At 35.8% G+C, this 26207-nt stretch overlaps 1 long non-coding RNA gene across 2 annotated transcripts; it reads right to left on the bottom strand.

The window, feature by feature from the left end:
- Window positions 1–17909: 17909 nt before the first annotated feature.
- Window positions 17910–19307, bottom strand: LOC142527707 (uncharacterized). Of its 2 annotated transcripts, XR_012815509.1 has the most exons (4): window positions 19095–19307; window positions 18874–19027; window positions 18747–18770; window positions 17910–18171 (listed from the first exon to the last, which is right to left on the bottom strand). It is a non-coding gene; the product is annotated as an uncharacterized LOC142527707 (long non-coding RNA). The 2 variants fall into 2 exon arrangements; XR_012815508.1 differs by having other exon boundaries at window positions 18874–19307.
- Between the last annotated feature and the right edge of the window lie 6900 nt (window positions 19308–26207).

Below are 26207 nucleotides of genomic sequence, written 5' to 3'. Positions count from 1 at the left end.
TTTTGAGGGCGGAGAAATTATATGCTAAACTATCGAAATGCGAGTTCTGGTTGAAACAGGTGGTATTTCTGGGGCATATTATATCCGAAGACGGTATATCAGTTGATCCCAGTAAGGTTGAGGCAGTGATTTCTTGGCCAAGACCGACATCTGTACCAGAGATACGCAGCTTTATGGGTTTGGCAGGATATTATCGGCGATTTATTAAAGATTTTTCGAGTATTGCCAAACCGATTACACAGTTGACTCAGAAGAATACTTCATTTGTTTGGTCTGAGGAATGTGAGACCAGTTTTCTCGAATTGAAGAAAAGATTGACCAGTGCTCCTGTGTTGACGATTCCTTCAGGCACTGGTGGATTTGTTGTTTATTGCGATGCATCTCACCGAGGATTGGGCTGTGTGTTGATGCAGCGAGGACATGTTATCACTTATGCCTCGAGACAGCTGAAACTCCATGAATCTCGTTATCCAATTCATGATCTTGAATTGGCAGCCATTGTCTTTGCATTGAAGATATGGCGACATTATCTGTATGGTGAGAAGTTTGAGATCTATTCTGATCACAAAAGCTTGAAATATCTGTTTTCACAGTCAGAGTTGAATATGAGACAGCGAAGATGGCTTGATTTATTGAATGATTTTGATTGTGAAATCAAATACTATCCAGGAAAGTCTAATGCAGCAGCTGATGCACTGAGTCGGAAGGTATGTTCTCTATCCTTATCGACTATGGGTGTTTCGAATTTGATTGAAGACTGCTGTTTGTCTGGATTAGCCTTTGAAACAGATTGTTGGCCTCTAAAATTATATGCAATTCGAGCTGAACCAGAATTGATATTAAGAATCAAAGAGGCACAAAAAGTTAATCAGAACGTACAGAATTCGATTGCAATGGTCAGAGCTGGTCATCAATCGGAATATCAGGTTCGGGATAGTGTTTTGTATGTGAATAATCGTATTTTTGTGCCAAATGTTTCATAATTGAGACAGCAAATACTGAAAGAAGCGCACAACAGTCGTTTTAGCATTCATCCTGGTGGCAGGAAAATGTATAATGATTTGAAGACACAGTATTGGTGGAAACAGATGAAATCTGATGTTACTGAATTTGTAGCCAAGTGTCTGAATTGCCAACAAGTGAAAGCTGAGAGGAAGAAACCCGGAGGATTGTTGCAAAGTTTGTCGATTCCTGAATGGAAATGGGATCACATTTCCATGGATTTTGTGACACAGTTACCGAGATCCTCCCGAGGTTGTGATGCGATTTGGGTCGTAATTGATCGATTAACCAAATCCGCATGCTTTATTCCATACAAGATGACCTATAGATATGATCAGATGGCCGATATCTATGTCAAGGAAGTAGTCAGACTGCACAGAGTGCCGAAGTCGATTGTGTCAGACCGTGATCCTCGTTTTACTTCGCACTTCTGGCAGAGTTTGCAGCAAGCTCTCGGTACTAAGTTACATCTGAGTACCGCATATCATCCACAGACTGACGGACAGTCAGAGCGTACGATCCAGACATTGGAAGATATGCTGAGAGCTGTAGTGCTGGATTTTAGCACTAATTGGCAAGATGCGTTGCCTCTTTGCGAATTTTCGTACAACAATAGCTATCAAACGAGTATTGAGATGGCACCATTCGAAGCGTTGTACGGAAAGAAATGTAGATCCCCATTATATTGGAATAATATCTCTGAAGTTCCTGAGACTGGACCTGACATGATCAGAGATATGACTGAAAAAGTGAAACTAATTCAGAAGAAAATGAAGGCAGCACAGGACCGACAAGCCAAATATGCCAACCTTCGACGTAGACCGTTGGTATTTGAGACTGGAGATCGAGTATTTTTGAAGATTTCTCCATTCAGAGGTGTGGTTAGATTTGGGAAGAAAGGAAAATTGTCTCCACGATATGTTGGTCCTTATGAAATTCTTGAAAAGATAGGAGATCGTGCCTATCGACTCGCTTTGCCGCCTTCATTATCAGGGATACATGATGTCTTTCATGTATCTATGCTGCGGAAATATCTCCCTTATGATTCTCACGTTATTCAACTAGACGAGACCGAGCTGGATGAGACATTGAGTTATGTCGAGAAACCGATTCGGATTATCGATTGTAAAGAAAAACAGCTCAGAACAAAGACGATTCCTCTTGTGAAAGTACAATGGACTCGTCATGGCATTGAAGAAGCTACTTGGGAGACTGAATCAGATATGAGACAAGAATTCCCAGCATTATTTCACTGATGTAAATTTCTGTTCAGTTTTATTACATACCTTCTTATTGATATGATGGATTGCCTGTGATTTCGGGGACGAAATAATATCTTAGGGGGGGAGAAATGTAATGTCCGGAAATTTAATCCTAGTAATCTGTAATTATTGATTTATAATTTGATATGATTATGAAAGGATTAACCGAGACATGATTTGAAGTAACGTGTGAAAATGTATGTGCGAGGACAGTACCATCGGCGCACATGCGCGACATGAGACGCGCACATGCGCGAATTGGACAAAAGGTCTCGCGCATATGCGCGACAGGAAGGCACGCATATGTGCGAGCTGTGTGAAAGTTCAATCACAACTCCAGAGAGTCTCGCACATATGCGCGGAAGGTGTCGCGCATATGCGCGAGCTGCCGAAAAGAAATGTGCGAAGACCAGAAGGTCTCGCGCATATGCGCCGATTTAGGTCGCGCATATGCGCGAGACGTGTTGCGTGAAGGGTGCGCCATTTGCCTTGCTGCATGTACGTTGATGTATATATATACAATGCAATTCCCTTCGTTCCTTCATAAGAAAACCGAGAAAAAGTCAGGGGAAAGTTGTGAAAAATCCTTACGCCTTTTGTGAAAAATCTGTCCGTCTGATTTTGAATCTGACTGCAGTACTGTGTTCATATCAACGCAGGCTACAACTGGACGTAAGTTTTACTACGTTTTGATATGATTTGAAATTATGATGTTGTCAGAATTGAATGGAATTCATATATGATGTTCTTGACATGTTAGACATCATAGAATCGAAGTCAGATTAAGAAACGAACTGATTATGGAATTGTTATGATTTTCTGAAGTTAATTGACTGAGATATGATATCAGATTGTATTGGTATCGATTATTAGTTGAGGGAATTATTATCTGGTGATGTTATATTGACCGGGATATCGGGATTGTGCGGTTAAACCGTTGATTTTGAATTATTGATCAGATTGGTATCGATTTAAACGGTATATTGATATGATATCAATTATATTGCCATTGCCAGATCGAGGGATTGACAGAGTTTGAATTTCTGACCGAAACTACAAACGAAAGGTATAAGTCAATGTGGTATCGGGAGATCGACTTAAGTCGGTTTAGACTTGAGTTTCCCCAAATCACATACTTTATTTTGTTGCATTGATATTTGCATTGCTTTGATTGATGTACTTGTTCTCTTGATTTATAAATAGCAGGTACTAGACGAGTAATCTTGTTACAGAAGTGCCTGATAGTGGCGGGATCGCCACGGGCACATTGCACGATGTCACAAGATAGTGTATTGGCGATAGTGCCTATTACTGTTAATCGATGTCGTATCGGTGGGGATAGAATTGGAGCTTCTTCTATTACTGGTGATCGATATTATATCGGTGTGGATAGAATTAGAGTTCCTTCTATTACTGGTGATCGATACCATATCGGTGTGGATAGAATCAGACCTTTTTCTATTTCTGGTGATCGATACCTTATCGACGTGGATAGAACTAGTGTCTTTTCTATTACTGTTGGTCGATATAGGAATGCCAACTTCTGAAAACCGGGATCCCTAGACTAGGATTGAGTCTAGTCTAAATTGTGTAGCTACAAGTATTGTCGACAGTCTGATATTGATTATGTTTCAGATTTTGATACATATTGCTGTTATCTGTTACATGCTTTATATTTGGTTATATGTTTGCATGTTTCGTTGATTTATACTGGGATTATATTCTCACCAGAATTATCCGGCTGTTGTCTTGTTTGTATGTGTACATGACAACAGGTTTGACAGGATCAGGGTCCAGGAGATGAGGAGAGATCGTGATAGAGTGGAGACTTCGGACTTTGATGTATATAGGGTTTTGGCACTTGATAATTAGATGTTGAACCTTAGTTTTTACTGATTTGTAGACGGTACAGGACTTGTACTTTATTTTATACTGAGTTGTATATTAGTTTGATTTCACTACATTCCGCATTAAAAAAAAGAAAAAAATTTTATGACCCTAATTACTTAATTAGTAAATTGATCCTGATGACGATTAAGAACTGATTAGCGTCCGGGTCCCCACATCACGTATCTCGTAAAGGTCATTATCCATGTATATATTATTTCCATCTAGTTGGTAGTTATCTCTCTAGAGCTTGTCATTTCTTGCCTTCAATGTTTCAATTTCTACTTCATTTTCTTGGAGTTGTTTTTGGAGTTCGGCTATATTGATTTAGGGGTGCATGTTTGTTTTCCTATAAAGGTTTTAAAAAAATTAATTGAATTGATAGATTTTATAAAATACTCATTAATTTTAATATGTAAATGCGATAATTGAAGGATAATAATAGAGTTTTTATTTAGAAATAAGTTATTACACTTATTGTTTTTCAAATCATATTTTTATTACAATCATAATACTAGTCTAGCCTAATATATCATGTCTTCATCGTCACTATCATCATCGACCACATCCATAGGTGCTTCTTCATCCTCTTCCATGTTCTCCACCACGAGTTGCAAAAAATTATTCCGATCTTGGAGCATATCCATAGCACTAAGAATCTTAGATATGTATCGTTCTTGCTTGTTAGTGATTTCTTTGTGATGATGACGAGCACGAGCAACACGGTCTTTTTCATGAATAAACATTGTCTTTTACACTGACAATATAATGGAAATTACATCGATCCCCAGAACGTCTCATGTTCTTCCTCATTCAATTGCTCTTCATTCTTATCTGGAGAGATATATTGTTGGAAACCTAATTTCGGTGGTTTGACAAACTATGTGTTTAAATCTATTGGACTAACTGATCAAGAACTGACAAGTTTCCTAACTGAAGATTAATGCGCAGTTTATCGAAGGCAACTGAAACCAACTGAACTGAACTATCAAAGACAACTGACTGATCAGTTGGAAACTGATCAGTTGATATATTCAGTTGAGAGCTTACCAGCGTTTACTTATCAGCTGATCATTCAGTTGTACACGTCATCAATTGAAAAGGACATTCAACCGACAACAGTACAAATCATACTGCAACTCGTAGTGGAATGCCGCATTTCAGAGCTTACAGTGTACGAATGTCAGAAGAATATTGATGTGGCAATCAACGGATATATTGTTTCAAATTATATTGAATGTTACCGTTGAAGAAAAGCCTATAAATAGGTGAGAAGAGCAGTTGAGCAAGTAACCAATCAATCTTTCAATTCTCAAGCTTTTTGTTACCCTGCTGAATTTATATCTCTCACTCAAAGATCAAAAGCTCAAACTTATCTTATTTATCTATAGCATTTGAGGCTATCTTTCGAGCTTACCAGCACAAATAGTTTTATTGTTTATTTGATCTTATCTAGATCAGTTGTGCTAAGTTCAGTCGAAAAACTGTGAGTTATTTAGTAAACTAAGAGTTTCAGTTTTGGCATTGTTAAGTCCAAATTGAAGTGGGTCTGTAAAATCTTTGTATCGATCAAAGTCTTTTAGTGCATATCATATCCTTGTGATCGAAGGGGTGAGGTAGGAGTTATTTCATTCTCCAAACATCCATTAATCTTCGTGTTATAACTTCAGTTATTTATTCTATCTTTCAGTCAGTTTATTTCTGCAACTGTTATCAGTTAAACTCATTGTCATTAACTAACAAGATTCCTAGTTTCAATTTGTCACAGAACTGACACTTCATTCAAAAATATTAAAAAATCGTGAGTGTTTATTAAACCGCCCCTTTTAAACACATTTCAACCTATCAACCAATCCTAACAAGTGGTATCAGAGCAGTTGAATTTTGTCCCAGAATACTCTTATTCAAAACTGATCAACATGTCTTCATTCAATAAAATGCCGATGTTTTCCAGAGAAGATTTTGACGACTAGAAAATTAGAATGCAGGCTCATTTAGCTGCACAAGATGACGACATGTGGTATGTCATTACTGATGGTCCCATGAAGATCTTAAAAGCTAATACAGCAGTTGCCATCACTGGTGGGGCACCTCATCGCATAGAAAAGCCCAGAGATGAATGGACAACTGAGGATAAAAGGAAAGCCAACCTAGACAATGTGGCTAAGAATATCTTATATAAAACGCTGGATAAAGTAACTTTTAGCAAAATCATGATATGCAAAACTGGCAAAGAAATATGGGAGAAACTGATCCAGCTATGTAAAGGAAACGAGCAAACAAAAGAGAACAAGCTATCAGTTGATGTTCAGAAGTTTGATAACATCAAGATGAAAGCTGGAGAATCCTTGCACAAATATGATGAGAGGATCAGTGGTATTATAAATGAGCTGAATGCACTTGTAAAAATGTATTCGAACGAAGAAGTGGCACTAAAGGTAGTCAGAGGTCTTCCCAAAGAATGGGATGTCAAGATCATGGCAATGAGAGAATCTAAAGACCTGAACAAGGTCTAACTTCATGACTTGTTTGCTGATCTAAAGACTTACGAGTTTGAACTACACACCAGAGAAGGAGAACCTTCTACACTTGCTGCCACAACCGCTTTAACTGCTATCAGACTGGAACCAACTGGTTCAGTTGACAAATCTGCTGATCAACTAAGCAATGATGCTATGTCATTGTTTGTCAAGAAGTTTGGAAGGTTTATGAGGAGGAATCAAAGAAACTTCCAGAAGCAATATCAGAAAAAACCAATCCACAGAAGAATCCTATGTTTGCTACAACTGTGACGAATCTGGTCATTTCATAGCAGACTGTCCTAAGCCAAAGAAGGACAGTCGAGTATCAATTGACAAGGGAAAGAAGTCCTATGAGCACAGAAGAAAGACTAAGGATGACAAGAAATCTTTTAAAAAGAAATGAAGTGCTTTTGGCTGAAGAAAGCAAGTATAAGTGGGCTGAAACTGACAGTGATGAGTCAGAACCAGAAAGCCCAAGCAGTTCAAGTGATGATGAAGAAGAAGTCAAGTGCTTAATGGCAGATGATGCTGAATTGGAGTCAGCAAGTGAACATGTATTTGACTTCAGCTCTTCTGATTTCACTCGTGAGGAACTCATTACCACATTGCATGACATGATAGATGAGTATCACAAACTTGCTCAATCATTTCAGAAGGTTATAACTGAGCAAACTGATCCCAATGACAACAAAACAGAAACTAATAAGTCAGTTAAACTGTCGAGTCTAAAAAGGGAGATTTCTCAACAAAAAGCTGAAATGATTGAAAATCAAGCCTTGATATGTCAGTTAAAAACAGAAATTTCAAAACATACTGAACTGATTCAAGCTTGGAACAAGTCTTCAGTTGCACTGACTGAAATGCAGAATTCACAAAAATCAGTTGATGATAAAACTGATTTAGGCTTTAACAATCATGTTGAAAATTCTGCAAGTGATACACAACCAAGGTTGAATGAAAACAAAAGAAAGTACATTACCTTTGTAAAATCAACCATGGTAAATGAATTCTTAGAACCTAGAGGCAAACGATATGGTATTTGATATAGCTCTGAGAGTTCAACTGATACAAGAAACTGGTCACCTAAACGATTCAGTCACAAAAATCAGTACTCAAGGAATGGCTATTATAATTACTACAACTGTAAGCCAGTTCAGAAACGATATCAAAAGAATAGTCTGTTGAAAAAGGATACAAATCATACTGTTTCATCCTTACATCACACACAAATTGCCAATAATTCGAGAAAAACCATTTGGAACACAGTGACTAGGAAGTCAGTTAGACTGATTCAAGTATGGGTTCCTAAAGGACTAATCAGTTTAGGACCCAAATTAATAATGGGTTCGAAAATTATATATACTATGTGATTGCAGGTAACAGGTACAAACAAAGAACCAATTTAGTATCTACACAGTGGTTGTTTGCGACATATGACAGGAGATGCAAATTTGCTATCTCAACTGATCAAATATACTAGACCAAACATCAGTTTTGGAGACAACTCCAAAGGTAAAACTGTGGGTAAGGGTAAGCTTATCCATGGTAACTTTACAATTAAAGATGTTTTGCTAGTTGAGAATTTGAAGTATAACTTGATAAGCATCAGTCAGTTATGCGACAATAATTTCTCAGTTCAGTTTGACGGACACACTTCTTTAGTTAGAGACTCAAATGATAATGTCATTCTAACTGGAAATCGTTGTGGAAATACTTATAAAGTCAGTTGGACTGAACAACTTTATGCACCGGTTTGTTTTATTGCTTCCAAATCTTCTAAAAACTGGTTGTGGCATAAGAGGTTGAACCATTTAAACGTTAAATCTATTGCATATCTGAGTAACCATGATCTTGTAACTGGTTTGTCCAAAATAGATTTTTCAAAAGATAAAATTTGTTCAGCATGTCATTTTGGTAAACAAGTAAGATCTTCATTCAAAAACAGAAGTTGTAAATCATCTTCCCGATTCTTAGAACTCTTACATTTGGATCTTTTTTATCCAATACCAGTCATGAATTTAGGGGGAATGAAATAAACCATAGTAGTTGTGGATGACTTTTCAAGATTTACTTGAATTATTTTTCTCAAATCAAAAGACCAAACTGCTGCACAACTGATTAAACTCTTCAAAAGACTTTTAAATGAAAAATCAGTTGGGATTGATCAAATAAGGTCTGACAGAGGTACTGAATTCATCAATCAAAATCTTTCAATCTTTTTAGAAAATACTGGAATCAATCATGATCTCTCAGCAGCTAGAACACCTCAGCAAAATGGTATAGCTGAGAGAAGAAATCGGACCCTTAAAGAAGCTGCTAGAACAATGCTTGCTGATTCTGGTATATCTCAAAGATTTTGGGCTGAAGCAGTAGAAACTGCATGTTATACTCAGAACAGATCAATGATTAATAAGAATCATGTGAAAACACCATATGAGATCTAGCATGGAAGAAAAATGTGGTTTCCTATTTCAAGATATTTGGCTGCAGATGTTTTATTCTTGACAATGGTAAAAATCATTTAAAAGCCTTTGATGCTAAATCTACAGAGGGAATATTTTTTGGATATTTTTCAGTTAACAAAGCATATAGAGTTTTTAATAAAAAAATTCTTTAAATGTTGAAGAATCCATTCATGTTGTTTTTTATGAAACTGTATTAACTGATAAGCCAACTGATCCAGTTGAGCTTGTTAATCGATTTACAGAGACTAGTTTGGAGGATGAAAGTGAAGAAGAAAATCATATCAATAGAAATATCTTTCAAACACTTGAACCAGAAATACTAGATCAATCACTTGAACATGAACCTGCTCCTAATAATCAATTGGTGGAGCAAACAGATGATATTCAGTTACCAACTGATACAGGTCCAACTGAAACTTGAAACATTCAGTTGCCAATAGAAGCAGTTGCTGATATGGAAACAACAAATACTGAAATTAGAAGGAAGAAATCACATCCACCAGAATTGGTGATAGGGAATCCATCTAACCCGGTAAGAACAAGAAATCAAATGCTTAATTTGTTCATTCATTCTGCTTTTGTCTCACAACTGGAACCAAAGAAAACTGATGAAGCTCTTGCTGATCCTAACTGGATAAATGCTATGCAAAAGGAACTAAATCAGTTTACCCATAACAATGTCTGGAACTTAGTTCCAAGACCAGTTTGCAAAACTATTATAGGTACAAAATAGGTATTCATAAATAAACTGAACGAAGATGGTTCAGTTGCACGCAATAAAGCAAGACTTGTTGCACAAGAATATAGGCAGGAAGAAGGAATTGACTGTGATGAAACGTATGCACCAATTGCAAGATTGGAAGAAATCAGAATGTTCGTTGCCTATGCATCATTCAAGAACTTCAAAGTCTATCAAATGGATGTAAAAAATGCATTTCTGAATGGTCAGTTGCAAGAAGAAGTTTATGTTGAACAACTTCCAGGTTTTATCAATTACTCTTTTCCTGATCATGTCTATCATTTGAACAAAGCTTTATATGGTCTTAAACAAGCTCCAAGAGCTTGGTATGAGACACTTTCAAAATTCTTAACTGATCATGATTTTACTGTTGGATCAATTAACAAGACTTTGTTCAAATTTTCTAAGAATGATCATATTTTACTTGTGCAAATATATGTTGATGATATTATATTTGGGTAAACTAACCCCAAATTATGTGAGAAGTTTGCCTAGTTAATGCAGGACAAATTCGAAATGAGCATGATGGGTGAACTAACATTCTTTCTCAGACTGCAAATGAAACAACTGGAAACTAGTATTTTATCAGTCAAACCAAATACACGAAGGAATTGCTCAAGAAATTTGGCATGGAAACATGTTCAGCTGCAAGCACTCCCATGAGTTCATCAGTCAAACTGGACAATGATCAAGGGGGAATATCAGTTGAGACGACACTCTACAGAGGTTTAATAGGTTCATTATTGTACCTAAATATTAGTCGTCCTGATATTGTATTTGTTGTTTGTATATGTGCTAGATTACAAGCAAATCCTAAGCAATCGCATTTTATAGTTGCCAAAATAATTTTAAAATATCTAAAAGGTACTCAAAATGTGGGATTATGGTACGCTAAAGACTCTTCTTTCAATTTAGTTGGATATTCAGATGCAGATTATGCAGGACGTAAGCTAGATCGTAAAAGCACCAGTGGATCATTTCGGTTTCTAGGAGACAGATTGATCTCATGGTTCAGCAAGAAGCAAACATCCATAGCTACTTCCACAACTGAAGCAGAATACCTTGCTGCTGGAAGCTGTTGTGCCCAACTGCTCTGGATTCAGCAACAACTGAAAGATTATGAAGTTGATGCTAAAGAATCTCCCATATTTTGAGACAATACGAGCACGATTGCAATAACTTACAATCCAGTTCTTCACTCAAGGAACAAGCACATTGATGTCAGGCATCACTTCATCAGATATCATGCTATGAAGAAAGCTATCAGACTGGAATATGTGTCAACTGAACAACAAGCTGCTGAAATCTTCACCAAACCATTGCCAGAGACTAAGTTTTCTCACTTTCGCAATATACTTGGCTTAATTGATTTATCTTAAATAAATCAGTTTTATTGTTGCTTTGTAAATAACTGTTCATTCAGTTTGTCATTTTAATGTTTATCAACTGATGTCAGTTAGTCATTTATCAGTTATTCTGTTCAGTTCGTTAATTGTTTGTCAACTGGTGTCAGTTAGTCATTTATCAGTTCTTGTATTCAGTTTGTTAATTATTTATCAACAGATGAAAGTTAAGTTTTGCAGAAAGACAAAAAGACAACAGCAATAATACAAATCAAGATTCTATTGAGAATAAAATCGATACCATACAACATCACTCAGTCTACTTCCTACGGCTCTTGCCATAACATCAACCAGTTATTCAAGTCTTGACTCCTAATATTCTTGAAGGCTTCGGCATTTTAAATTCTCTGAAGCAAGTGTCATTCCTTCAACTATATCATGTGGATTAGCACATCATCCTTGACTAAATCAGATATATGATCCACTTGAGCACGCCTTTTAAGCTTCATTGCTAGTGATCTCTGCTGAGCAGAAGCAGGGAACTCTCCATCATTGATTGACTGAATACAGTGAGCAGTAGTCCAAACGGACATAACCTTTCTAAAGATGCATTCTTCAGCGTCACTTTTGAATCCCTGAATATTTTGAGGCGTCCATGAAGGATGAGGGACATGTGTGCTGCTTTCACAATCCATTGGAGTTTAGATGTCACTACCAACTATCAATGATCTTATTTATAGACAAGACTTGAAGAGACAGGAGGAAGACAAAGAGTCATCTGACCTTAACTGATTAAGACTGAGTCTTTCTTACCCTTACTTTTATTATATGCATTTATTAAGAGGGAATATCGATAAAAAGGTTAACTGTGAAGACAATAGTCAGTTGTTCTTCAACTGAATTGACTAAGTTTTCAACTGGTTACTCAGTTGCTGACCCAACTGATCTTCTCAAATATGTTAACTGATAAATCGAATAATATTCTATATTAAATGATGTGACTGTTTGTCGAAGCATTAAATGTTGTTTTTCATTGAAAAGTATTTTGAAACGTGGACCCACATAATCCATTCATATTCTACACACGTTTTTATCACACGTACACACGTTTTAAATTCAAATTTTCCTGGACTGACACGTGTCCAAAAGTTTGAACAGTCACTTACATTAGTACTATACCCGCTCCAATTCAGTTCTTCTCCTTACGCTTACTTAAAATTTACAGAGCAAAAACAAATTCAAGTTTTTTTTCGCAGAAAAATATTCAATCAAATGGCGAATCAAATCCCAGCTCACGTTATGAAAGTTAAGGCAATCGATTTTGAATCAGTTATGACAGTAGCAGATGAGGCTGTGAAGATCATCTTCATCAAACTGGAAGAAGCCGGATTGAAATAATTTCTGGGATTATCTTCCCAAGAAATCTATGTCAAAGAGGTTCAGGAACTCTATGCCACCAGCTATGTCACTCAAGAAGGCAGTATAGCGTCTACTGTAAATGGTCAGTTGCTGATCATTGAGGAGGAGTTCTTCTGCAACCTTTTCCAACTGCCTACTGATGGGCTAGTTAACCTTTCTAAAGTCAAGGCATCTGATATTGAAGAGATGCAAACCCTACTCTCTACTGATGGTCGGAAAATCAAGGTTTCCGATCCGAAGAAGGAACTAAAGCCAGAGGTGCAACTGCTGGCACATATAGTAGCAAAGGGGCTTTTGGCAAAGGCTATATCCTTTGCTGATTGAACTGGAAGAATATCATTTTCAATATTTTGAGGAATATGTTTCAATCGTCCAAGCAGTCAAAGGGCTTTGCGGTGCAGCTTAGCCATGTGCTGAAAGTAAAAAGAATGGTGACTGATGATTCTGAGAAATCATCGAAACTGAAAATCTACAATGCCAAAAATGTCCAGCCGCCCAAGCAGAAACTGGACATGACTCTTGAAAGTTTATTCAAGTAAAGAAGGAGATTGGGATGGAAGGAGTTCTCAAATCAGTTAAGAAAGCACGGAAGGAGACTCAGAAGAAGGTGCTTAAGCGCAAGCTGATTGTCAGTGAAATTGACTCAGAAAAGACTCCATCGCCCAAGGTCGTCAAGAAGCCACGAACCTTGAAGACAAAGCCTATTGCTGCAGTTGGGACCATTCCAACTGAAAGATTGATGCAGTCATGGGCTCAACAGCCTATCAAGGCTATCCCACTGAAAGCTGTTCCAACTGAACCCTCAACTGAGGATCAGTTGCCTTTATCTACCATTCTATCGAAGAAGAAAGTCACTGAATTTGGTGACAAGAAGAAGCTTGCTGGAGTTAAGGCTCCATTTATCACTATTAGTGGCTACACTTCCCTACCTACTGCCAGACCTAAGGGAATAGTGATCAGAGAAAAGATTGATGCAACTACATTAGGGTTGAGCATTCCTCATGTCCTGACTAACTCTAAAGGCAAAGGCACATTGCAAGAAGAGCCCAGGCCATCCAATGCCATCCAAACTCACATTGATCTTATATGGCAAGAGATCAATGAATTTGCAGCGAACAATCTCAAAGCCTACAATGAATGGGTGAAGTTCAAAACTGAAGTCTTTGCTAAACAGCTTCAGAAGAAGTCTAAACTGAAGAAATTTATTGATCTGGAGACTGTTGTTCTGAGGGTAGTCAAGGCTTCTACAATTGTTCAGGCTCTGGAGAGAAAGTATTATTTTTTCAATCAACTGAGAGCTAAGAAGCTACAAAAGATAGTTGCTGAACTGCAACTGAATTTTGATCCTACCAGTCCAACTGCATTCAATGATACAGCTATGCATAATCAATTGGACTCGGATCTTCTCGCTTTACAAATGGAAATCAAAAACTGGGAAATGGATCAAGAGCTAATCATTCCAGTGGCTTCCCAAGATTTATTAACTGAAGAAGAGCCAGTTGAACAGTCAGTTCAAGAGCCATCAAAGGAAACAGTTGCTAAAACTACTCAACATGCAACTGAACCTTCCACATCACTTGCTCAACCATCATCATCTTCAGCACCTCCATTTTCAACTGCTGATTCAACGCCTTATTCTGAAGCTGAATTAACACTGGCCAATCTTGATGAGGTCATCAAATCAGTAACTTCTGATATTCAGCTAGAAACATCAAGATCAGTTGAAGATGTTGTTATATCTGAGGAACCAGCAGACCAGCCAACTATTACTGAAGAAAAAGCCGATCCTATTGTTGTTGATAAACCAGCTGATAAAGCTGTTAGTTTTGATGAACAGACCGAGAAGGACATTTTTGAAGAAACTGAAGAGCCAGTTCAGTCACCAGTTGTGACTGAACAGGCAGTTTTGGAACCAACTGAAGAGGCTCAGCTGCACTCAGTCTCAACTGAATAGTGTCAGCTGAAGAACCAGTTCATCAACCAACTGAAGAACCAGTTATTCAATCAACTAAAGAATCTTCTACTACTTTTGTTCTTCCAACTGTCTCTTCTCCTCCCCAGGAACTTACAACTGAAAATATTTCAGAAATAGTGACGCATGAAACAGAACCAACTGATGGTACGATGATTGTTATTACTCAATAGGAAAGGGAACAGGTTCCAGAAACTTCCGGAGCCATGTCTCCTGGGATTTCAGACACTGATGCTCTATTTGAAGAAATTCAAACTGTTCAGTCCAACCTCGTCAGTATGATGAATGCTATTTCTGCAATTCAATCAACTCAGCTTGCATACACTTTGAAGCTCAACTCAAACAATGAGTTTACCTCGGACAGACTGAATCAACTCAATCAGAGTGTGACTTCTCTATTTCTCCAGATGGAAGAAATCAAGAAAGATTGTCGACTGAATCTCATTTTCAAACCCAAGCATTAGTCGACAGACACTTTGATTTTCTGGAGAGTACGGTCACCAAAAGGATTGATATACTGCAAAACACTGTGATGAATGCTGTAAAAGATATCGCAGCAGATGTTCAAATATTATCAAAGAAAGTAAATGTGCTTGACAAAAAGGGGGAAATTAGAGAAACAGAAGAAGACAAAGGGAACAAAGGAAAGAAGAAGATATGAAGATCAACTGACTTCAATTAATGGTTGAAGATTCTTTATTATTTATTCTTTGTACGACTCTGTACATAGATTAGTTCCCGATTTTCATTCTTTGTACGAATCTGGACATTAGAAGAATTATTTTATCTACAATGAATTCGAAGATTATTTTAAGTTCAGTTGATCAGTTCATACTTTACAAGTTTTGTCAAGCACCAAAAAGAGCGAAATTGTTGGAAACTTAATTTCGGTGGTTTGACAAACTATGTGTTTAAATCTATTGGACTAACTGATCAAGAACTGACAAGTTGCCTAATTGAAGATTAATGCGCAGTTTATCGAAGGCAACTGAAACCAGCTGAACTGAACTATCAAAGACAACTGACTGATCAGTTGGAAACTGATCAGTTGATATATTCAGTTGAGAGCTTACCAGCATTTACTTATCACCTGATCATTCAGTTGTACACGTCAGCAGTTGAAAAAGACATTCAACCGACAACAGTACAAATCGTACTGCAACTCGTAGTGGAATGTCGCATTTCAGAGCTTACAATGCACGAATGTCAGAAGAATATTGACGTGGCAATCAACGGATATATTGTTTCAAATTATATTTAATGTTACCGTTGAAGAAAAGCCTATAAATAGGTGAGAAGAGCAATTGAGCAAGTAACCAATCGATCTTTCAATTCTCAAGCTTGCTGTTACCCTGCTGAATTTATATCTCTCACTCAAAAGCTCACACTTATCTAATTTATCTATAGCATTTGAGGCTATCTTTCGAGCTTACAAGCACAAATAGTTTTATTGTTTATTTGATCTTATCTAGATCAGTTGTGCTAAGTTCAGTCGAAGAACTGTGAGTTATTTAGTAAACTAAGAGTTTCAGTTTTGACAGTGTTAAGTTCAAACTGAAGTGGGTCTGTACAATATTTGTATCGATCAAAGTCTTTTAGTGCATATCCTATCCTTGTGATAGAAGGGGTGACGTAGATGTTATTTCAATCTCCTAACATCCATAAATCTTCATGTTATTACTTAAGTTATTTATTCTATCTTTCAGTCAATTTATTTCCGCAACTGTTATCAGTTAAACTGATTGTCATTGACTGGCAAGATTCCTAGTTTCAGTTTGTCACAGAACTGACACTTCATTCAAAAAGATTAAAAAATCGTGATTCTTTATTAAACCCCACTTCTAAACACATTTCAACCTATCAACCGATCCTAACATATGTAAGGAGTGAGTGTTTTGGGAAACACTCCGAAAGTGAGGATCGACCGATTACCACAAGTACATATAAAGATAATTTAAAATCCATGTTGCAAACAGATTTTCAAAACATAGTATATCATATCAAATCAGAATCAGAATCGAAATGTGAAACAGATATTATCAGAAAATTCAAAAAAGAACAAATGAAAACACTCTTATTCATCTAGTTATCCATGGTCAAATTTGTCTCGCATATGTTAGTCCTCTAAGGGGTGAGGCCAGAACACAGTTTTATATCCACTGATGGGGGCCATACAGAACACAGTTTTATACCCACTGATGGGGACCAGAACACAGTTTTATACCCATTGATGGGGGCCAGATATAATTTACAATCGTCTTTTCATATCCAACTCGAATCATAACAGTGCACCACAGAATCAGATGTATCTAGCAGAACTTATCGGAATTTTGAATGAACTTAGTAGAATCAAAGAAAATCGAGATCAGAAGGAGCATATTGTACATCGATCGAGATTTTAAAATATATGATCACCATTTTTCAAAAATAACTAGAAACACATACAAGTATGTCATGAAATATATATACAAAATTTAAGTTACAAAGAAATACATAGCTAAACCCCACTTACGGTAATTCGAATATGTGGTTCGAAACTTGTTGAAACTCGGATGGCTATTGGCCGAACTTGGACAGGAACCTGAGGACAGTATAGACCGCAATTCACAGCACGAAATAGCCAGAACAAGTCCTCCTTTTTCTTCCTTGATTGCGTTGGCCGAGAGGTATTTCTTGTAGGGAGGGGCTGAAAGTTTGAGAGCTTTTTGGGGGGAATTCTTTTAACATTTTCTTCAGCATATGATGTCTTATTTATAGGTATAAAAATGGCTTTTCATCTCCCTCATGGTCGTCCCCTTGATGTCCGTGTAAAGCCCTCAATGTGGTCAAACTTTATTCATACTCAAGGGTCACTTGGATTAACTCAAGGGCCATTTCTTGCACATTAAATTTGTCCAATCCTTTTAGCTCTCCTCTTAGTTGCATTTTTTGTACTTTTAGGACAAGAAGGGAAGAGCTTCCTTGAGCTAAAATGTTGGATTCACGAGCTAGGGGTTTAATCCTCGGTAATTACTCTTCGATTGTCGCGGTTTCTTATAGCGTAGATCCCTTTTGAGCTAATCCTCGAGCTTTTGAGTTACTCCCTCGAGCCGTGTTAGCTGAAAATTTAAGTTTATAATTGCGTTTTATAGTTAAGCTTAAATTTTTGAGCTTAATTTCGAATTTTATTACTCACATGATTTGTTTAGAAAATCTGAATCCTCACAATATACACACACATATATAACTTAAAATAGATTCATTTGATTCATAAATTATCCATCTAAAAATGATGAAAATCCACGAATCCACAAGTATATCTACCAATCTACAAGTATATACCCACAAATCCACATGTATAACCCAAAAATGTATCCACAAGTATAACCTAAAAATATATCCACAAGTATATCCACAAAACCAAAAGTGTATATCCACGAGTATAGCCTAAAATGCACAATGACAAACCACAGATTTATCCCAATGCACGCAATCCATTTAAGCATCTACTCGGTCCATTCACTTCTGACTTCATCATATTGAGATTGGTTGTAATATTGGTTGTTGATTGATCCTGTAAACTGAAATGTAAAAAATACAAGATGCATTGTATCATACACACAACTGTCACAAATAAAGACCGAATCATATGCATATAAACAACAAAACTAAGCATATCATAAACAAAAAAATCAAGGGAAAAACAACATATCAATTATCATAAAAAGCATATTACCATGTGCATTATATCCCAATGGAAACAAATTATCCTAACCATTAATTGTAATAGCACAAATTCCAAAATTAATAATTATATAGATTTCATGTGCACATATCCCAATTGCAAAAGTTTATCTCAATGATAAAGCAGAGCATATCATAAAGAAGAAACTTACCATCTTCTCCAACTGTGGATTTTTCAGATTCAACTATCTCTTTCGTGTACCTCATCACACAATATCCATTGGAAATATCGAATAAAATATCGAATTATTCAAAAATTCATTAAATTTTCCAATCGTTCAACTCAACCGATTTATTCTCGAAATCTCGCTCCATTATAACCCAAAAACTCCAATAATCAACAGGTAAACTTTAATTCTCGAATTTTTAAACAAACAGTTCGATATACAACTCTTGGGTCAAAGAATTTTACCTCAAACGCAAACAACGATCAATCCTACAATATAAACCCAATATATACGTCAATATATCACATTCCAATCAATGAAAAAGAATTAAATCGAAGGGGACAAAATCTCAATTTTAGGCAGCTTGCTTACTTGTATAATAGGCTGGAATTTCGAACTCAAAACACAAGATCGACATTAAAATTAGTCGCTAGCGGTCTCGAGGTACAACAACTCGTCGGAGTTTACCGGAACTTGCCGAAAAACTTTAAATCTCGACCGAAACTAAGCTGGGAAAATAGGGGAACTGAAATGGCTTCAAATACTACCTCAACAAACAGCGAAATTACTAATTAATACAAGCACAATCTCACCTAATTCGGACCAAGAAGCACAAGTAGAGGAAGCTCATCACATCTTGCTAACAAGGCTCAATCTGCTCATTTCTTCTTGTTCCAGCCTCTACAACCGTTGTCTAGTACTCAGCTACCTTCTACAGTGGTTGTTGCTCCGATCCCGGTGACTACACAATCGGATTCTGGTGAGGAAAAAAGGGTGACGTGTTTGGGGAAGAAATGGGTTACTGGATTGAGTTTTGGGGAAATAATATTTGCTTCTCTTTTCTTTTTATTTAAGACAAATTAAAAGTTAAGTATGATTCATTTTTTTTGCTTCACTAAATATAAAATTTAATTTTTTACTTCATCAAAACTACTCTGTCGAATTAAAAATGTTACAAAAAATTAGAAGCGAAGCTCGTGTTTTTAAAATTTTTAAGTAAAAATAATGTTTTACTTTGCCGGTGTTATTACCGAAGTTGATTGATATATACTACATCATAATTAATAATCGCCGAAGTAACCAGTGGCGAAGTAAAAATCAAAAATTCTACTAGTGTCCTAGTATTTCTTTGGGGTGAGGGGCGTGTGGTTATGGGTTTTGTGGGTAGGGTTTTAGGGCTTTTATTTTAATTCAAATACACGATGTAAGCTTAGGCACATGAACAAAGTATAATAGGCCTATTAAGCACTTTATATAGTATTTAAAATATTTTTTACGAAATTTTGTGAAAATATTAGTCGAGTTCTCAAAAAGTCTCTATTTTTTTCGACCGGTTTAAAATACGACTCGGCATATAAAAACACCTCATTTTCGAAAGTTTCATTTAAAATACACCACACATTAAACAATTACAAGTAGTCATTTAATAAAATATTTCCCTCATATGGTCCCCGATCTCCGTTCCTCGATCGCATCTCGAATAACCTTTAAAACATAATTTTATACATTCTAACAGAAAACCCTATTTTAAACATGTAAACATGTCTACCATAATCAGTTTATGCAATTAAAACAATTAAGTAAAATACAAAAGAAATTTGATAAATTGCATGTATGTGGTTCACGTGGACCTTCAAATTTTTGGGACGTTACAATCTACCCGCTTAAATTGAATTTCGTCCTCGAAATTCGCTTATCCTCGATAATCAAAAGGCTTAGACTCTAAATTCTAGTATCTCAATAATACACGCTTCCGCTGCGCCACTCTGATAAAATAAGTTTTATGATTTTCTTATGTCTCATCAATCCTAATTAAATTTGCCTTCAAGATCCTCATTTGCGAATTGCGACTTAAAACGACCTATGATGACTTAGTTCTATTTTACTTTAACCTCGAATTTCGACTTTTATCACAATTCTCAGTATTAGAAATGGAGATCCAAACTTATCGTATATTATTTTCCTTATATTATGCCCAATTATTTTCCTTATGCTATGCCCAAGATGTTCATTATCCTATTATATTTCAACATTAAAATTCCAAAGCATACTTTCTTAAATTTATTGAACTCAATGTATGCTAAGACTTTAAATCCAAATATTAGCATTTACGCAGTTCAACTTAAGAGATCTTAGCACAAAAATTTACTAATCGACTTCTATATTGAGTAATACACTTAATAGTTAAACATTATCTCAATCCCATAATAATATTAGTATAATATCCTTGGATCCAATCTTTAGCTTACGGCACCAAACTAACATAACTTAAATATTTACAAGTACATCCCAAATATAAAATTGCTGCAAATCTTAAATTTCACCTTGAATTGTCATATAAACACTTATATCATAAACTTGTAATTCAAACTTACACAACCCAAATAGTCTTAGATAACATAATTCCAACACACATATCCATTTAATATCAAGTTTCTTAATGACTTTCAAAAATATATCAAGACATAGTGTCTATCTCACTTCTTACATGTGTCTTTCAAATAACCTAACCATCAATCATACCCAACTATCTAAAAAAAATTAACCCTAACTACGGTATAATTTTAACTCTTCAGATCATGACTAAAACTTATGATACATCAAACCTTAAGTTCACAAAAATATGTTGACTTAATGTATAATACTATAGCTTAACTAATTGATCAATTTTACCATAAATTGTCATCACTCTAAAATCTTATTTTTAAAATATTATTCCACTAACGCTTAGATTTTCAAGCCTAATATTGATTCATCCTACAATGTCCTTAATTATCTTTCCTTATAACATTATAACCAATATATTTCAAGGTTCTAAATATCCTTTCAAGCCTAAATCATCGAAAATTCATATCATTTAAACCATTCAATTCTCACTTATTGCTAAACTAATCCCCAAATTTCTTTAAAATTGTAAAATTAATTCAAAATTACCTCGAAAATTATCCAATTAATCCTTAATTTCGAAAATTCTACAATTAACCCATAAGCTCTTGGGATTCCTAATTCCATTCTATAGGTTTCCCGTAACATAACGTTCAATAATTTTAAGCTTATTAACCCCAAAATCAATTCTCATAACCAAGGTTGTAAACGGCGGGAGACAGGGGCAGGACGGTCGGTGACCGCCTATCGCCTCGGCCGCCTAGGCGGTTGAATTTTTTTAATTACTTTTTTATAGATAATTATATATAATCATAAAATATAATCACAAATAGTCATAATTTTTTATGTAAGATCTGTAATTAAATAATGTTTAAGTACAAAGAAGATTTATACAATATAATATCATCTACATAATGTGCAAATTAATATATAAATGTAAATTAACAAGATAATTAATAAAGATTCATCATCATATTAATGATATTATGCTAACAAAGTAATATAATTACTTTTATCAAAAAACTAAGTTTAAATTTCAAAATTTCAATCCATTATTATCATTAAAACAAGTATTAGACTAAACATAATTAATCTTCCAAATCATCCACATATGCACCATCTACTACATCTACATATGCAGGCGGGGGGCAGCAGGTGGGAGACAGTGTGTGGTGGGTTTAGTGGTTGAGACTTGAGAATGAAAACCAAAAGTAAAAAAAAAAAGTTGGGTGTGCTAGGGTAAAATTAGTTGGTTTTGACTAGGTTTTAAAATTGTTGACTACAATTTAAAAATCTTGACTACCCGCCTGCTCACCGCCTCGATTCGCCTCCCCAATGTCGTATATCTTCGGTCGCCTAAAACACCCGCCTCAACTGTAGGCGGTGCGGGCGGGGGTCGCCTACCGCCTAGGCGGCCACCTCGACCATCATTTAGAACACTGCTCATAACCAATATTATCTTTCCATCAAAACCTAAAATCCCAAATTATATATTTTTATATTTCTAAAGATTGTCGCAGTCTTCGAATCATTATTCCTTATATGTAATTATCAAAAATTAACTCAATTAGTAACCATGAAGCATCAATATTTTTTAGAAAATCTACATGTCTCAAAAGCATTAATAATCTTCATGATAAACTTATGACCCAAAAATTAGAACATTAGTACTAAAACACAAAAATCAATATAGTCAAAACATTTTCAACCTTTCTTAACCAAATTCTTAAACATGTTCATTTCCACTACGAAGCGAACATCCATGAAAATCATATAGTTTATTATTTCATATCGTAATATGAATAAAAATTATAAAACATATAATCTTTTAGCTTAAAAAAATCATGCAACCATGCAGGTTTTAATCATAAAAAATTATTTATCATGCAAACTTAAACATAAATGTCATTTAACTTCAAAAAATGTTTAAACATATAGCTTAAACGTATAAACCATGTAAACATGCAGGTGATAACATTAAAAACATTTAAACTTACAAACTTGAGGCTTGACAACTGGGCTTTCCGGAACTGCCATTGGCACAACCCTTTGCAGGAACCTGACTCTGATACCAACTGAAACTTCCACTAATCGTTTTTCTTTAAAATATACTAGAAATTTTTTTTCCCTTCCTACTACTCTCAGCCGAAATATACCATACATATATATGACATTATTTAAAATAAACTCACCAACTAATCATTTGAAATCCAAAGGAAAGTAATTCAAATACAAAGTCATAAATGTCAACCAAACCTAAACTAACAATTTTCAAAATAAAGCATAAACATCCTATTCTTTCAAAATCTCTCAAAAGCATAAAAGTCATAAAATCTTAACGCAAACTTAAATCATAAACATCATTTTTGCGGAAAGCTAGCGATGGTTCTCGGGTTGTGTGCACCTTCAGTCCAGCTAGTTCAACCATCAAGTCCTCCATTTACATCAACATCATGCTCACCTGCATCGATCATACCTAGTGAGTCTATTAACTTAGCAAACCTTAATCATGATAGCAAGTAATACACATACATCCACAAACAACAATGCAAATTTTTTTAATAAAAATAGCTTTTCATGAACGTAAAGTTAAAAATCTCTCTTTCATCATATACATTTTCCTTTTCATCATATACGTATATGTTTCCCTTTTTATTGAATTCAGATCCTCAACTGTGACTTTCATATTAGCTGTAAGCGATGGATCTATCTACTTATTACCACGGTACCGGACGGCGGGGACATCAGCGACACGCTCACCCGTCAACTGGGCATTGGCCTTACATATCATCGTATCATTTTGATGGGAATACGATCGTCGGGCTCTCTCTGGGATCTTCTCCCGTGAACGAGCTCACTCTGGAGCATTTTCCCTCACTATATCCCCAATCATATCATCGTATTATCCTATTAGTCACAATCAATTCACCTCCTTCAACTTTTCATATTTTCATCACTTATAAAAAATTCATGCATATAAATCATTTTTCTTTTAAATCAAGCATGCAACATGTCTTTTAGCATTAATGTTTCATCCTAAAATTCCATAAACATTCGAAATACACATTTTAACATTTATTATAGCATTCAGGGCACTGTCAGGACATCTAACAATTTCAGGTGTAAAATGATTGTTTTGCCTCTGAAACCCTAACTTTCCCAATTTATCCTTAGACCTTAAAACGACGACCCAAATCCATCCAAACTTAACATGACACCTTAAAATAAACCCATTAATATTTTTTAGACGTAAACTGAATCTCCTCGACTAATTTCTAAATTCATATTTAGAACTTAGACAACATCCCGATTTTAACTCGAATTGATTTGAGACTTAACCAAACTTTACCAAAGCTTAATAACACTTAACCATACCATATACAACCCAAAAAAAGCCCATTAAAGCCTTTGAACAACCTACAAAAGCTGTTGGAAAATTTTGCTCTAACATGACAAAACCCTAGCCTTCCTAACCATGCACCCTTCGGCCCTAGCTACTAACCAGCCCAACCAGACCCTAGCTGACAATCATAGGACCATGACAGAATCCTAGGGACCTTACTGAATTGAGCTTAAAAGACCTATAAGCCATAGCACCCAAACCCGTTTGCTCATGCCATGTGCAGCTCCCTACCCTCACGCGATCACACAAGCCTTTGAGCCAAGCCTCATGCGACCACCCTAGGACCATAATATCATCCCTTAAGTCTCTTGGTCATGCCCTAACATCAGCTAAGGTCGTGCCCTTGTAGAAACACGAGTCGTGCCCTAGCATGCCCTTAAACCCTAGGATTTCGTTCAGCCATTCCCTAGCTCTTGTCTAGCCCTTAGCCATGTCTCTTGTGACCCTTAAATCTATTTTAAAATGTCCTTTATGATGCCCCAACCATTGAAACCCCTTTGTGAAATGTTAACATAAGTCTTGGATCACAAAAACACAAGTTTTATGCATGTATAGCCATAAAAACAAAAATATACTATGTTTATCATATTTTCATGCAAGAATGTATCGAGCATATACAATGGTGTGAAGGATGAGAAAAGGGAGATTAAGGCGTGCTTTTGCGATTATTACGCACGAAAACAACTTGCGATGTGAGGAACGTTGACGGAGATGAGGCCCTTGCTGAATTTTCTTCACCAAAACTCACGTGTTTTCCCTTGGACGTGGTGGTGTGTGTGTGTCACAGATGATGAGGAGTCCTAGTATTTCTTTGGGGTGAGGGGCGTGTGGTTATGGGGTTTGTGGATAGGGTTTTAGGATTTTTATTTAATTAAAACACATGGTGCAAGCTTAGGCCCATTAACCAAGCATAATAGGCCCATTAGATAGTATTTAAAATATTTTGTTTAGGAAAATTTGTGAAAATATTAGCCGAGTTCTCAAAAAGTCCCTATTTTTGTCAAAAAAGATTACCGATTTAAAATACGACTCGGCGTATAAAAACACATCAAAACACCTCATTTTCAAAAATTTCATTGAAAATACATCACACATTAAACAATTAAAAATAATCATTTAATAAAATATTTCCCTCATATGGTCCCCGGTCTCCATTTCTCGATCGCGTCTCCAATAACCTTTAAAATACAGTTTTATGCATTCTAACAAAAAACCCTATTTTAAACATGTAAACATGTCTACCATAATCAGTTTATCCAATTAAAACAATTTAATTAGAATACATAAGAATTTTAATAACTTGCATGCATGTGGTTCCCATGGACCTTTAAATTTTCGGGACGTTATAATTGTATTACTCAAATATGAAATTGGATCTAACGTAGAACACAATAAACAATCACAATCATCCATTTAAGAAATTCCTTTCAATCTAGATCCAATTCATCCCCTCACATTTCATGATCACGGGGGACATATACAGATTGAGCATGATAACTTAGTTGAGCCAGTCAATGATCAAGGAAACCACTCAGGTCCATCTTCAAAAAAAACTCAGAAGATTCACTAGACAAAAAATATCTTCTACGGTACGTATACAACACACATGAGTATGAGATGATCACTGATTGTGTAGAACATGAGAATTTTAAAGGAGTTTTATCAAGTACCCATAAAGATAAGTGTATCGAAGCAATGAAATGCAATAGCTTCATGAAAATCACATCTACGACTTAGAAAAGCTAGCAAAAGGCAAGATAGACAAGCTCAAGGGGGAGCTTGACAATTCTTTTGCGATGAGAGACTTAGGATTAGTGAAACAAATCATTGGAATGAAGATCTCCAGGGAAAGGACTAGTAAGAAGCTGTGGTCATCTCAAGAACAATGCAGTGAGAAAGATTTTAAAAGATTCAAAGT

The sequence above is a fragment of the Primulina tabacum genome, chromosome 15 (assembly GCF_025594145.1).
Source record: "Primulina tabacum isolate GXHZ01 chromosome 15, ASM2559414v2, whole genome shotgun sequence".
In the NCBI taxonomy this organism is placed as follows: Eukaryota; Viridiplantae; Streptophyta; class Magnoliopsida; order Lamiales; family Gesneriaceae; genus Primulina; species Primulina tabacum.
The sequence above is the reverse complement of the archived record's forward strand: the minus strand, read 5'-3'. Positions and strand labels throughout refer to the sequence as shown.